The following is a 16,670-nucleotide window of genomic DNA, read 5'->3' as shown; positions in this document are numbered from 1 at the left end:
GAAATGGACAGTATATAAGGAACAAAAGTAAGGCATAATAAACACTAAAACTATATGCCACTTATTTTCTCCTCATAAAAATAAAAGTATAACTATATTTTACTTATTTTCTTCTTATAAAAACAGAGAATAAAAAACTGTCTTGTTGGATGTTTTCCCTTTTTTTAAACATTTGTACCATTTGTTAGGATAATATCTCAATACTTGTGTGTGTATATTTCTTTGCCAAAGCAATTCTTGGAAATAATTCTTACTTGTTAGTGTAACAATGTTGAAATGAGTGTCTAGAAACAAAAACATTTTACTTGTACATGACATTTAGAAAATGTGTTAGGAATAGATTTTACTTATTTACAACATTTATAAAAAAAATATATTTCTAAGAAAATCGATGTGAAAGACTCCTCACCTTCGATAACAAACTTCTTAAAAAACAAACTTCACACTTAAATAAAGAAAGAAAATAATTAACAAGTAATAATAGCATAAAAATATTCTTCTTTTATCATTTTTGAGAATAATGTGGAAGAATATAAAAATATAAATTAGTAATACAAACTAGAATAGAACCAGAATAACGTGGCTGAACAGTAAGCAACAAGATTTAGATAACGGAATAATTTTTGACTGGCTTAGACAACGATTCAATCATTGCTTAACTTCAGTACAAAAATTAAGTTCGAAGGGGGGTGATATGTAAGGTGTCACGCAAATCCTAACACCTTCCATGAAAACCCTGACATGATAAGCAAATCCAGTAGTATGTCACATAGTACCGAATAAATCGTGACATTAAATTAACCAAAGTAATATGAGTAACGAGTGAGGAAATGGAATACCACAGACTAACACAAGAATGCCTAAATGCATGTCATACCTTCCCACTGTGAGACAGACGCAGTTCCGAGGGGAGAAACGAGAACAGAAGCCGAGAGCAGAACCGTGTTAAGCTGGAAGGCCTTACGATAAGGGTCAGATGGACACCCACGTCGCCAGCTAACCGCTAAGACCACACCACCTGCAAGTTTTAGCGTGAGACTTTTTCGCGTCTCTGTTACGTCAGGACCACCCCCCAGACAATGTTAAAAGCTAGAGCCCTCCAGAAGAACAGTATAGATCTTACGATAACACAAAAAGGTCTACACCACCCGAAAGTTTTAGCGTGAGACTTTTTTTCTAACATTCTGCGTGGTGTCTGTTTGTTCTATATCGTGTCTCCCTACCACTTTCGCGCAACGACACTCTGAGCGTGTTTTTTAGGAAATTGACTAGTTTGAACCTGGGACGTGTTGCTGGTAAGGAGACGCCAGACCACACATGACATGTAGAATTCAGAAGAGTTCAGTGAGACTAGCGATGATATAATCAAATACTTAATGATTTCAGCATCAGCTCCACTGCACTCCCTGTAAGAGAATCTTAATACTAACTAAATTTAGTGGAAGGGGTTCAAGGCTTTCCTATTTTTAGTCAGCTGGTAAAATAACGCCGAAAAAGCTGTTAAGTTTACCATTGGAAAATTTGTTCTACTCACAAAACACTGTCTATAAATTGCACTATTGATAAAAGGAAATGCTTTAATACAGGATGATAAAAACCAACTGTGTTAAACAAAAATGTGAACGAATATTCCCTGAATGGGTTTCCAAGTTCTACAATGGATTGAAGGATGACCTATGCCATATCACATCTATAATCTAGGTTTAAATTAAGTTTCACAAGAGAGAAAACTATCAAAATGGTCTAGAGTGACCCTCAGTTATCATTAATTACTTATCTAACCTTTCGTAAATTACAGTGGCTGATGTGGCTTCTCAAGAAGTACATACCAGAAAAATCATCCAGTTTCAGATATTTACTTCAAGTGGCAAATGTGAACACCATGAGCTTTAATTGACGATCGACCCTAGTATTACGTAAAAAGGGGATGTAACAGATGAGACTTCTGCAGTTATGAGTGAAGCCTTATGCGCTCAAAAATGCAGCATCGCGTGCGTACATAACCTAGTCAGTGTTCGCCAGGGTGCGGCGGCCGGCGCAGCTCCACTCACCTCGCCGTCTCGGAAGCAACTCTCTCCCAATCTCCCCTTACTACAATTTACCGAAGTTGGTTTAAAAAAAAAACTATGTGGCTGTGTTTTCATCTGACTAATCAGGGTCTCAATGTTAACCTTAAGCTCTGCCTACAAAAATTCTGTCTATCCAATGAGAAACGTTATACTTTTCGTAGTGGGGCAATGATTTTTAAAGTTTGCAACGTAACAGAGACGCGAAAAAGTCTCACGCTAAAACTTGCAGCTGGTGTGGTCCTTTTAGCGTTATCGTAAGATCTATAGCGTTCTTCTGGAGGGCTCTATCTTTTAACACGGGCTAGGGGGTGGTCCTGACGTAACACAGACGCGAAAAAGTCTCACGCTAAAACTTGCGGGTAGTGTAGCCCTTTTTGTGTTATCGTAAGATCTATACTGTTCTTCTGGAGGGCTCTAGCTTTTAACATTGGCTGGGGGTGGTCCTGATATAACACAGATGCGAAGAAGTCTCACGCTAAGACTTGCGGGTGGTGTGGTCCTAACGGTTAGCTGGCGACGTGGGTGTCCCCCGTCACTTATCGTAGGGCCTTCCAGCTTAACACGGTTCTGCTCTCGGCTTCTGTTCTCGTTTCTCCCCTCGGACTGCGTCTGTCTCATGGTGGGATGGTATGACATGCATTTAGGCATTCTTGTGTTAGTCTGCGGTATTCCTCTTGCTCACTCGTTACTTGTATTACTTTGGTTAATTTAATGTCATGATTTATTCGGAGCTATGTGACATACTACTGGATTTGCTTATCATGTCAGGATTTTCATGGAAGGTGCTGGATTTGCCTGAAACCTTACATAGTTCCTGTGAAAGCCAATATTAATTTTGCAAATTGCGAGAAAGATTCCAAGTTCTTCAAACCTACAGTTAAAAATCTCATTTCTGATCATGTTAAACTTAATGCTAAAAAAGATCCTCTCAATGAAGAGGCATATTATCTGTATTCAGAGCTCTCAAATACCTTTCGTATTAATTACAACTTCAACGTTGACGGTTTCTGGATACAGATTAATGAACATTTAGAAATTTGTCAACAAAGCATATTGCGTAAGCATGAAAAGAAACTTAGTAAACTTTGTCTGTTTCATGCAGAAAAATGTGCTCACAGTACTTTCAAGAAAAGAATTTTAAATAAGACTAACATTACTTTTACACAGAATGTAGCTGTCTTGCTTAAATAAGGCTGAAGTGCAATGTCATGCCCAACTTGTCAGACAAAAATGTAATAGAAAAAATGCTTGTTATCCTAAAAAATGGTTTTGATTGTAAAAAACAGATAATTAATGTCAAAATAGAATTGCTGAAGATGTAGCTAACATTCTCAGTAAAAACACGGCTTATCTACACAGTGTTATGTATAACCATAGGAAGTTAGTTAAATCCAATAATAATAAACTTAAAGAAGCTGAGGCTTTAATAGCTAAGTCTGACAAAGGTTGCTCTTTCTTTATTGAATACATTTTTGACTACGTTTCTGAAACCTTAGATTTTTTTAACGAGATCAGTATTTAGGAACTACATGAGGATCCGACTCTAGAAGTACAAAAAGAAAGGTCAGCTATTCATAAGAAACAGCTTATCAACATGAACCCTCAGCCCCCAAATCTTAGGTCTCAATTTAAAATTCACAAACCTAGCCATCAGAAACGGCCGATTTCTAATACACTCCTGGAAATTGAAATAAGAACACCGTGAATTCATTGTCCCAGGGAGGGGAAACTTTATTGACACATTCCTGGGGTCAGATACATCACATGATCACACTGACAGAACCACAGGCACATAGACACAGGCAACAGAGCATGCACAATGTCGACACTAGTACAGTGTATATCCACCTTTCGCAGCAATGCAGGCTGCTATTCACCCATGGAGACGATCGTAGAGATGCTGGATGTAGTCCTGTGGAACGGCTTGCCATGCCATTTCCACCTGGCGCCTCAGTTGGACCAGCGTTCGTGCTGGACGTGCAGACCGCGTGAGACGACGCTTCATCCAGTCCCAAACATGCTCAATGGGGGACAGATCCGGAGATCTTGCTGGCCAGGGTAGTTGACTTACACCTTCTAGAACACGTTGGGTGGCACGGGATACATGCGGACGTGCATTGTCCTGTTGGAACAGCAAGTTCCCTTGCCGGTCTAGGAATGGTAGAACGATGGGTTCGATGACGGTTTGGATGTACCGTGCACTATTCAGTGTCCCCTCGACGATCACCAGTGGTGTACGGCCAGTGTAGGAGATCGCTCCCCACACCATGATGCCGGGTGTTGGCCCTGTGTGCCTCGGTCGTATGCAGTCCTGATTGTGGCGCTCACCTGCACGGCGCCAAACACGCATACGACCATCATTGGCACCAAGGCAGAAGCGACTCTCATCGCTGAAGACGACACGTCTCCATTCGTCCCTCCATTCACGCCTGTCGCGACACCACTGGAGGCGGGCTGCACGATGTTGGGGCGTGAGCGGAAGACGGCCTAACGGTGTGCGGGACCGTAGCCCAGCTTCATGGAGACGGTTGCGAATGGTCCTTGCCGATACCCCAGGAGCAACAGTGTCCCTAATTTGCTGGGAAGTGGCGGTGCGATCCCCTACGGCACTGCGTAGGATCCTACGGTCTTGGCGTGCATCCGTGCGTCGCTGCGGTCCGGTCCCAGGTCGACGGGCACGTGCACCTTCCGCCGACACCGCGGTTCCTGGTGTGTCCGCTGTGCCGTGCGTGTGATCATTACTTGTACAGCCCTCTCGCAGTGTCCGGAGCAAGTATGGTGGGTCTGACACACCGGTGTCAATGTGTTCTTTTTTCCATTTCCAGGAGTGTAGTATGAATAGCGCGTACCATGATTTATCCGAATTTCTCTATGAAACTCTGTAAAAATCATCAGTCTTTTTCGAGAACAATTATTCCATCCCAAATGGTCACGCCTTAGTCCATAAAATAAAAGTTTAAGAATGCAGTTCACATACCAAATTGTTTCCAATAGACATCAAAAATCTTTATACTGACGTTCCCGTACATTGATATGCTTACGATCGTAGAAACAAATTTATTTCATTTCAAAACTATATTTCATATGAACATATCACTGACTTATGAATCTCATCATAATCGTAGTCAAATACAACTATTTTGTATTTAATGAGCAATTGTATCAGAAATCCGATGGTCTCCGTATGGGAAACCCGTTAGCTAGTATTCTTGCTGATGTTTTCATTACCTCTCCAGAAGAAAAGTTTTTCAACTGTTTTTCAGCTACAGCACTAGACATTCTCTCCCATTTCAGATACATTTTCGTCACCTATAAGGGACCTTCTGATGGCATTGTCCGTATTTACAATCTCTTTAATGAACTTCATGAGAAAATATCTTTCACCATCGGACTCGGAAACGAAGTCCGCCAATTAAACTTTCTTGACTTGACGCTTGCAGTAGAAGAAAATAAAATCTCATTCAATGTTTTTCGTAAATAAATATACACTTATCAGATCGTACCTGCGTCTTCCATGCACCCGCAGTCTTATAAGGACGCTTTCTTTTATTCTGCTATTCACAGAGATACTTCTATTCCGCTCTCGAAAGAAATATTCAGTGAAGAAATTAATTTATTCAAAACTGTTGAAGTTAATAATGAAATGAACCTGGTATAGTGGATGACATCCTTGAAAAGAAAACTTAAGAGTTACTACGCATGGCTCCTCTACTATTGAATCTAACATATTTTTCTATTCCTTTCTTGGGGCCCATGTCCTATCAGATTCAACGCCTTCTTTGTAATAAGTACAAATCTAATGTCGCATTTTCAACCACTAATAGTTTGAAAATAAAATTATTCATAATTTCCAATCAGCTCGTTCCCCTTCGGAAACTCTGGTGTCCATAAGATTTTCTGCGACGCTTGCTCTTCTGACTACATAGGACAAACAGGATGTGCCTTTACAACCAGACTTAAAGAACAACCTTAAAGAAAAAGTGGCACTAGCATCCATTACAGGTCATGCAATTAAAATTATTCTCTATATCAACACTTTGCGCACCGAGAAGAAAGGGCGTGGATCAGAAGTTCTCGAAGGATTAGAAATTTTTGAACATCTTTCTCGAAATGGTAGCCACATTCTCAACGAGCAGCTGCCGATGCGTAATAAGATCTTCATCAGTGGTATAAATCCGTTACTTGATATCTGATTTCGGGTTCCCTCTTGCAGTTACCGAAATGAAATTTTTTACATATAAGGCAATTCGTAATTTTTCGTGTATTAAATGGTTTATATTGGCTTCATTTCGTGTTATCTCGTTTTTCTACAGGCTAGGTCATTCAGCCCTCTCTGTATTTACTATAATGGTGTTTTCATCCTTTAAAATGTACTTCCAAGCTCTGATGTAGACAAAATGTTACCGTATCTGCTACTGTCAAACAAAATATTACCTTTTACGTCAGGTTCTGAACAATGTTCATGATAATGTTCGCCTGTACTTATTTGAATGTTAAGTTTGTACTTGTGGCTACTAGATGTGGCACTCTTGGTGCAATGTTCACCTGCCCACAGTTGTTAACCTGGGCGCCTTAGCTTGATGCTATCTGTAGCTTGACATATTCGAGCAGCCATGCATTTTACTTTAAAAGTTGTGACTAAAGCATTATCGCTTGATATTTATTTTGTACTTGACATGTAAGTTCTGTTTCTTTTTGTACTGTTAATCAGTTTTCAGTCCTCAATCTGTACTTCTAATACAAAGAGTTACCGTGTCTGCTGGTGTCAAATAAAACTTTGCCTGTTAGTTCCTGTACTAAATACTATTTATCTTAACACTTATCTATCTATATTTTAAACGTTAAGTACCCAACTTATACTTACGGCTACTAGATGGCACTCTTTGTGCAATGTTCACCTGCCCATAGTTGTTATCGCGGGTGCCTCAGTCTGTTGCTGACCGTGGCTTTATGTATAGGAGCAGCCCATAGTGACTCCCCTTCGATGTATTCTTTTTTAACTTTTTGTGACCAAAGCCTTATCGCCTGATATTTATCTTATACGTGTCTGTTAAGTACTGTTTCTTACTTGTACTGTTAGTCAGTACTTACTTTTATATAAGAAAATTCCCATAATTTTGTACTTACGTTATAGGCCAATTTGAACACTTAATTTCTGATTAATTGAAACCCTCAGCTGCCGAGAGGTGTTGTTGATATTACTCGATGGGGACAGCTGAAAATGTGTGCCCCGACCGGGACTCAAATCCGGGATCTCCTGCTTGCATGGCAAACGCTCTATCCATCTGAGCCACCGAGGACACAGATAACTAGTGCGACTGCAGGGACTTAACCGTTGCACTCTCCCCGTGAGACCCACACTCCCAAACGTCCACAATCTACATACGTAATGTTCCTAATAGTTGTGAATAATCATTTATTCTAGAGAAGCTGCATGGTCATCAGTGGTATCTGTTCTTTCTGGAACAGTTACTATCTTCATATACATTTAATTTCAGCTGAAGGGACTCACAGAAGTGTCGAAACCTCATCAAAAGACTTAAATGTTGTGACTGAGGGCTGCAATTGCTTTAACTTATATTTTGTTTTCCTTCCTGTCTGAAATGTTCTAAAATAAGGAGCAAGGGTCTAGAAAGCAAGAGTATGTGGAAGTTACGGTTTCAGACTAAATAATTTGTGTGTGTTGGTGTATCTTTCCTTACTATTTTTCCTTCCTGGATGCTTTTCGGTATTACTTGGTATAAAAGCTGTAGTTTCTACAACATATCAAACTACAAGGCTGCATATCTTAACGAGAAATTAAAAAAGGAAGCAAAGTGAAGGTAAATTGTGTGTAAAGTACTATTGTTGAAGAGTTGTTCAGTTCTTCTACAGTGTAATGTAATCTATCTCGAACGCACAGTATACGACAGCTGATAATCTGTACCAAAATTCCATACTTATATTCTCATTCTGAACCGACAGTGCAGTGATACCCGTGCCTACAGGCAGCTTAAGGCTCCAGTAACTCCAGCTGAAATTTTTGCCATGGTTTCCCCATAGTGGAGGATATTCGTACATGTTTGCAGTTGAGTCACGATGCGAGTGAAAATTTGTAATTAAATGTATTGAATTTGTCGTAAATATGGAAGGCCGCCCAACTGTGAACTGCACTATTGCGAAAATAGTTTTCACATTATTAGATTTCCTAATGGTCTCGAACGAAGAAAAAGACCGGCATAAATAGCCGGTAAGACGAGGGGGAACTAGGACCTCGTGCTAAATTGTGTATTGTAAATATACATTATTAAAAATAGGTGCAAATATGGAGCCAACTGAATAAAACTGCATTTTTTTCTCCTAGTCGAAAACTACACTCAAAATATTTTCGCATTTGTCGAAGTGGAAAGGAATAACGCAAATACACAAACTGAATAATACTTAACCCCCTTTCTTATATAGGTGGGGTAGAACTAGCTATAATTATTTTTACACCGGATTGGTCATTGTGAGGGAACCTGCACAAGTAGCATAAACTTCAAAGAATTAAATTTTTACCAGAACTCAACAACCAACAAACATACTGACTCACACAAAATGAATACTAGTTAAGTGCTCGATGAAACTATTGATAAAAGTTCATCTTACTATAACGTGAAATTATACTTTTCCCCGGCTGTACGATAAAACTGCCACAGTTCTTAAAGTATCTACTTATGATTAAAAAATAAACACCTCTTTAACATGCGCCTAAATACGGGTAAAAACTAGTAAAGAAGCGCAGGTTGTTATTGCTTACCACCCATGTTTGAAGACATTCACCGAGGTCTCGGCTCATCACATTTCATATTTAGAAACTACCACGAAAGTTTCGACCCTGCACTTCTATAGCCATGTAATGTTACATTTCGCTGACCGCAGTCGCCGAGCGGTTCTAGGCCCTTCAGTTTGGAACCGCGCTACCGCTACGGTAGCAGGTTCGAATCCTGCCTCCACCATGGATGAATGTGATGTCCTTAGGTTAGTTAGGTGGAAGTAGTTATGAGTTCTAGGGGACTGATGACCTCAGATGCTAAGTCCGATAGTGCTCAGAGCCATTTGAATCAATATTACATTTCAATTTTTCTGTTATATGGAAAGAACATCCTAAATATCGCTAGACATAGCTATTACTGTTCCGTACACTTTGTACATTCGACATCAAATATGTTACAAGAAATATTCTAAAAAGTTGCGTGAATAAGTGCACCACCAACAAGGTAAACACTGCCTTTGGGGAAAATATGGCGGGCGATTCAGCCTATTATATAGAAGCTCCTGCGTAGCCTGTGACGTCACGGGGGTGGGGGGTGAGGTGGCAGCAGGTGTACTGCCACGTAGGCCTCGGCAGAGGCCACACAGCACTGTCGCTGCTGGAACATAGGCCGGCCCGTCCTGTTTGTACTGGACGCTGGTATCCGTATGTTGTCAACGATCAGCCGCCAGCCGCCTACGATGCGGCTCACTGCAAGCCCCCTTTAGCGCTGCTTCCCGCCAGACTTCCCGTGGTCCACGGCGGCCGCTCGCCCCTTGACGCGAGATAAATCCTCTAGCATTGGTAACACCTGCTGGGCGGGGCGGTACTTCAACTGTGCCGTCGAATCACGTCACACCATTGTCTAGAACGCCGGGTTACCAACATCCATTTGTGTTAGTCATCAGTCTAGTTCTGATGCGACCCGCCGCTTATTCCTCTCTTGTGCCTCCATTTTCACCTCAGAGTACCTCTTGCAACCTACGCCCTAAATTATCTGCTTGATGTTTACTAATCTCTGTCTTCCTGTACAATTTCTGACCTCTATAGTTCCCTCTAATACCATGAAAGTCATTCCCCGATGTATTAACAGATGTCCTATCTTCCTGTCCCTTCTCTGTGTTAGTGTTTTCCAGGTATTTCCTTCTTCTCCGATTCTGCACGGAACCTTCTTACACCTTACCTTATAATTCCACCTAATTTTATTCTTTCCTTCCGGTTTTCCCTCAGTCCACGTCTCATTGCGAGACAATGCTGTGCTCCAAACGTAAATTCTCAGAGATTTCTACTTTAAATTAAGACCTGTATGTGATGGTCGTAGAAATCACCAGGCCTGGACTGTCCCTTTTTCCAGTGCTAGTCTGCTTTTTCATCTGCTTACTTTTCTTCCATTGTAGCAGAATTCCTTAAGTACATCTACTTCGTGACCATTAACCATCATGTTAAGTTTCTCGTTGTTCTCATTTCTGTTACTTCTAATTGCCTTCTTCATTCTTCTGTTTACTATCAATTCATATTCTTTACTCAGTAGACTGTTCATTCCATTGAGCAGATTCTATAAAGCCATCAGCGAATCTTATCGCTGATACTCTTTTACAACGAATTTTTATTCCAATCTTGAAACTTTCTTTAGGTTCAAATGGTTCAAATGGCTCTGAGCACTATGGGACTTAACATCTATGGTCATCAGTCCCCTAGAACTTAGAACTACTTAAACCTAACTAACCTAAGGACAGCACACAACACCCAGCCATCACGAGGCAGAGAAAATCCCTGACCCCGCCGGGAATCGAACCCGGGAACCCGGGCGTGGGAAGCGAGAACGCTACCGCACGACCACGAGATGCGGGCAAACTTTCTTTAGGTTCTATCACTGTTTCTTCGATGTTCAGACTGAACAGTACCGGGATTTTTAATCCGAGCACTTCCATCTTCGTCTTCCACTCTTACTGTTCTTAGTTCTTATACATAAAGTGTATTACCCGTCTTTTCCTACAGCTTACCGCTACTTTTCACACCATTTCGAACACCTTGCAGCATTTAACACTGTCGAACGCTTTTTCCAGGTCGATAAATTGTATGAACGTGTCTTGATATTCTTTCAGTCATGCTTTCGTTATCAACCGCGAGTTCACCGGCCGGTATGGCCGAGCGGTTGTAGGCGTTACAGTCTGGAACCGCGCTACCGCTACGGTCGCAGGTTCGAATCCTGCCACGGGCATGGATGTGTGTGAGGTCCTTAGGTTAGTTAGGTTTAAGTAGTTCTAAGTTCTAGGGGACTGATGACCTCAGAAGTTAAGTCCCATAGTGCTCAGAGCCATTTGAGCCAACCGCGAGTTCGGCAGTGCCTCTGTGGTGCCTTCACCTTTCCTAAAACGAAACCAATGGTCATTCAACAAGTCCTCTATCTTCTTTCCGATTCTTCTGTATGTTAACATGAACGCATGAACTGTGAAGCTAACTGTGCTAAAACTCTGGCAATTATCGAAAATTCATAACACTTAATAAACTTCAATACATACAAGTACGTGCCGACTCAATACAACGCAAGATTAAAGTTTCGCACTATTAAGGTTAGTCATTCGAGGCTAAGTCTGCACGAGCCTTCTCTAAGACAATAATTAACAACGGACAACGACACACGCTGATGTCGGTTTACGCCAGGCATTAGCAATTCTCTTCGGTGATGTCGCGTCTCTATCCCTCTCAACTGCATCCCCGCCACAACAGGGAGCTCCTCGTCGTCTCACTGCTCAGTATCAGCTCTCTCAGAAGCCGCTACCCTGCCGCGAACCTTGGAGCCGCTTTGAGACAAATACGCGGCAGCGTCGTGTGTCTGCGGCGGTCTCGCTGACACAGGCCGCCGTGCACAAAAGCTGCTTTCCGGCGGACAAATTCGGCGCTGCACACCCGGGCGGTCGTTAAATGGTTTGAGCTAAGCAGCTTTGGCCGCGGGCGCCAGCCCCGCTCCGTGCGCCAGGGACGCCGCAAATAGCGTCCTTTAAGGCGGGCGACCGCAGGAGGGCGTGCACTTGCCACGGCCAAGGCGTAGAAAATTAAAAATCCTCTTCGTCCGTCAGGCACCTGTGCGCTACCTACGTCGGATTACGTCCGTTTAGGGCAACTTGCAGTCAGGTCACTTTCTTTCTTTACGATGAAAATTAGGTGATTAAAAAAAAAACAGTTTGTAGAGCACTTGCCCACGAAAGGCGAAGATCCCGAGTTCGAGTGTCGGTCCGACACACAATTTTAATCTGCCAGGATGTTTCATATGAGCGTACACTACGCTGCAGAGTGAAATCTCATTCTGGAAACATCCCCCAGGCGGTCGCTAAGCCGTGTTCCACGATATCCTTTCTTCCTAGAGTGCTAGTTCTGCAAGGTGTGGAGGAGCGCTTCTGTGGAGTTTGGAAGATGGGAGACGAGGTACTGGCCGAGTTAAAGCGTTGAGGAGAGATTGTGAGTGGCGCCTGGGTAGCTCAAACGCGAAATGCAAGGGTCATGAGTTCGAGTCTAGGTCCTGCATTCAGTTTTAATCTGCCAGGAAGTTTCATATCAGCGCGCACTCCACTGCAGAATGAAAATTTCGTTCTGGCACTTCTGGCATATTTGCATACGTGAAAAATGCCGGTTATCCAGAGACAGAGCGTGATAAATTTTTGTTGGTGAAAAAATTCTGACGTAACACATAGTTTGATGTTCTCAGAACCTTGCGAAGAATCTAGAACCCTGACCATGTATTCGTGAGTTAAAAATACATTTACGCCTCAGAATGAAAATTACGTGGATATTTTACGTGTGTAAGTAAGATAACTAGGAACCTCAGGATCCGTTAACGGATAACAATATCGATTCAGTTCCAAGGTTATTTGAGAACATGTCGTAAGAACATATGGTAAAAATTTCGACGATTTAGCATAAACGTGATTTATAGAAGTGGCTATCCGTTCGATTTCTCGATATCATTATCCGCTACCGAGATTCAGATGTTGAAAATTACCATACTTATGCAGAAATCCGACATTTATCTAGATAAGCAACAGTGGTAAATGGCTCCGTTTGTAGCAGTACATCCCTTAGGCATTTATCTAGGAAAGCCATTTCCTAGATGTAAACTAGATTTAACCTGTTCGCTGTCTTCCGTGGCCGAAGTATACAGTGCACGGCAGAATGGCACCATCCAGAACCAGCACCAAACATGACAGATGTGAACAACAACAGCTGAGCTGAGTAGAGGCAGACAGACGTGCAATTGCTGACCAACTGGCAGCCCAGATGAAGCAAGGGGCTACAAACATTGGGTCCTCAAAAACCGTTCAATGTACGTTGCTGCGTATGGGTCTCCGCAGCAGGTGCCTGGTTCATGCACTCGTGCTCAAAGCATTTCTTCGGCGACGATGCATGCAATTTGCTAGGTAGTATCGCAACCGGACGTCCACTGAGTGGTGATAAGTGGCCTTTTCAGATGACTCACGTTTCATGCTCCAGCGGCATTAAGCATGTAAAAGCAAGCATCATCGGCAGGATTCAGGGCGGAGGAGGGACCGTTGTGATCTGGGGAATGTTTTCGTGGCAGTTACTGGGTGAGCTCGTCATTCTGGAAGGCGCAATGGATCAACACAATTATGCATGTAGTCTTTGGAACAATTTCCACTGCTGAGTGCAGTTTGTTTTTCGTCGGCGCGTCTGCATGTACCAGCAGGACAATGCAACGTGTCTTATAGAGTCGCACTCACTTGGTCACAGAACTCCATGGATTTAAAGCCAGTCGACAATCTGTATGATACCACGACCGGGCTGTTGACGCCTTGGATCCGCAACCGAGAAACCTAGTGCACTGGCCACGACACTGGTGTCGGCAAGGCAATAAATCTGTCTGTACCTTCCTGAACCTCACTGACTATTCGTGCACGTCTTACAGCAGTCTGCAGTGTTGAGAGTGTTTATCCAGACTTTTGACGGCTGGTCACTTTAATATGACTGGACTGTCTACAAACAAATGGGGCAACCACGGCATAATGGGACTCTGTGTGGCGAGTAATTAAAATTTACCGTGATAACCTTAGAATCGAACTAATTGGACAGGAACGAGACGTAGCTACAAATCACGAAAAATATATGTGGCCCGACTGCTCTTATCTTTATACAATGAAAGTTGCCAGTGAGCCGAGGCGCCATTAAGTTAGTAGACTTTGTCTAACTCACAGCTTTCCGGAGTGGGAAGGAGCGCCTGGTCCCCTGCACGAATCCTCCCGGCGAGGTCCGGTGAGTCGGCCAGTCTGTGGATGGTTTTTAGGTGGTTTTACATCTGCCTCAGAGAATAAGGGCTGGTTCCTCTTATTCCGCATCAGGTACACTATGTCGGCGATTACTGTGCAAACGAGTTCTCCACATACGCGTACACCACCTTTACTCTACCACGCAAACATACGGGTTACACTCGTCTGGTGTGACGTTCCCTGGGGAGGGAGGGAGGGGTCAACTGGGGGCCGAACCGCACAATAACACTATGTTCGGCAGAGGGGTGAATTGGACTGCGGTACTCGTCGTGGGGTTGTGGACCACTGCAGCTGGGGTGGGGACGGAGCCTCTCCGTCGTTTCTAGGTCAACGGTTCACATACAATACAATACAATATGGCTCTGAGCACTATGGGACTCAACATCTGTGGTCATAAGTCCCCTAGAACTTAGAACTACTTAAACCTAATTAACCTAAGGACATCACACACATCAATGCCCGAGGCAGGATTCGAACCTGCGACCGTAGCAGTCGCGCGGTTCCTGACTGAGCGCCTAGAACCGCTAGACCACCGCGGCCGGCTACAATACAATAGCAGACTTGTCTTTCTGGCACCACTAGCTCAAGGGTAGTATCGACTATCCCTCTTGAGTCCCCATTGCCAATATATATCAGGAAGAGTTGGTTTCTGTGGGTTGTGTCCTCAGAAGCTCTTTGCCTGCCGATGTACATACGGGTTTGCTCGCCCGAAAGGAAGAGGCACCAAGTTTGGGGATTGGCGGTAGCGTCGCGACAAGAGGCGGTCACGAAGTCCGAGCGGCCGCAGCCACGAGCTACGCAAGGAGGGTCGCGCAGGGGAAAGATACCGGAGTAATTCACCGAGATCAGCGTCGACTACAAGCAGCAGGCCGACATCCCATCGGTTGGTTGGCAACGTTTGTGTCGGACGATCGCTCGTGGCCTGGCTGCCCCCTCCTACCTGGCTGTCATCGGCACCATTCAGTAACCGCCGCGAGTCTCCGTGGATCCATGGAGCTACTTGCTCCATAAAGGCAGTAACATTCTGTAATCCTCGTGGTGTTTGGTGTCATTATTTTCTCGACCACTTAATTATTTTCTGGTTTGTACCCGACACTAAGAGCTTTACTTGGTCGGCTCTTTCGTCGTAAATATAGACCGTAGTATTGTACTAGACACTAGTTGTAGTTTGAAGATTTGTTCTCGTATTATATTGCCCTTCCTTTCTGGTTTACAGCCGATCATTAATGCTTTAATGAACCATTTCCTTGTCGGAAATACAGTCGGAACAATTGTACCAAGACACAGGTTGCCATTAAACAAACAGGAGTCTTCAGGTTAGATTTAGATGTTAACCGGTTTAATTCCTTGATTGTAATCGTATTTGGGTTAGCCGAGCGGGGTAGCCGACCGGTCAGAGGCGTTTTTGTCACGGTCCGCGCGGCTCCCCCGTCGGAGGTTCAAGTCCACCCTCCGACATGGGTGTGTGTGTCGTCCTTAGCATAAGTCAGTTTAAGTTAGATTAAATAGCGTGTGAGCCTAGCGACCGATGATCTCAGCAGTTGGGTCCCATTATACCTTACGCAAACTTCCAATTTTTTTTTTTTTTTTTTGTATTTGAGATAATCTGAACTACCTGTTGTACTAAGCTGTGCGTTGCTGTCTTTTAGAGACCGGGTCGTCATTGGTATATTTGTAACTGGAATTGTGGTTCCCCCGAGTGAGTTCTATTGTAATAAGTGCTCATACGTAATGTTTTAAAACTTTCCTTCAGAGCGGCCTTCATAATTGAGAAGCAATTTAACTTTTGACATATTAATAGCCAACTGTCTCCAGGCCTTTAGTCAGAATAAGCTTGTCATAAGGGACGTGTTGGGATCCAGTCGCACCTTGGTTGCTGATTGAAATGAAATGGTTGCTCGGTTTCAAGCAAGCATTATAATTGTCATAATTGTTTCCTAATTTGTTTAACCTTTAAGCACAGGTGCGCATCTTAACTCCGAACCTTCCGACATTGCAAATAAAAAAAATTGTCATTTGTTTGAGTAATTGAAACACTCTCGTCATCAATATTACTTACGTGTTTTCTTGTGTTGCAGGAGGGCATTTAATACGAGAAACTGTGTCCAGCGCGGTAGTAAACACCGCTGATTCACCCGATAAAGGGCTGACTGCAGCTCCGGGCCCTCCTAATTATTGTCATGTTGTTCATGATTTGATTTCTCCTGTAAAAGCTAATGCATTTCAGAAATTTGTTAATTTGTAAAGAAAACAAATTTAGGATTATACATTGTTAAATAAACAGGTTGTGTGAAAAGAAAGCTATATTGGTGGGTCCTCCCTTCCTTGTTTTCCTTAATACCAGTAAATACCACGTCTCAGCCAAAGCGCTAGCAAGGAACCAATAATAATAATTAAAGAAAGAAAGTCATATCGACAATGATCAGACTAATACAGGAAATTTAATTCCCTTTCTAATAGATTTCACATTATTTGCATCTGTCTTGGTGCTAGTCCCGATCATGTACACGAATTATGCTCACGACGGAGAAGACAGATATTGTCGGCAGC

The sequence above is a fragment of the Schistocerca serialis genome, chromosome 1 (assembly GCF_023864345.2).
Source record: "Schistocerca serialis cubense isolate TAMUIC-IGC-003099 chromosome 1, iqSchSeri2.2, whole genome shotgun sequence".
Lineage (NCBI taxonomy): Eukaryota > Metazoa > Arthropoda > Insecta > Orthoptera > Acrididae > Schistocerca > Schistocerca serialis.
Note: the sequence above shows the minus strand (reverse complement) of the source record.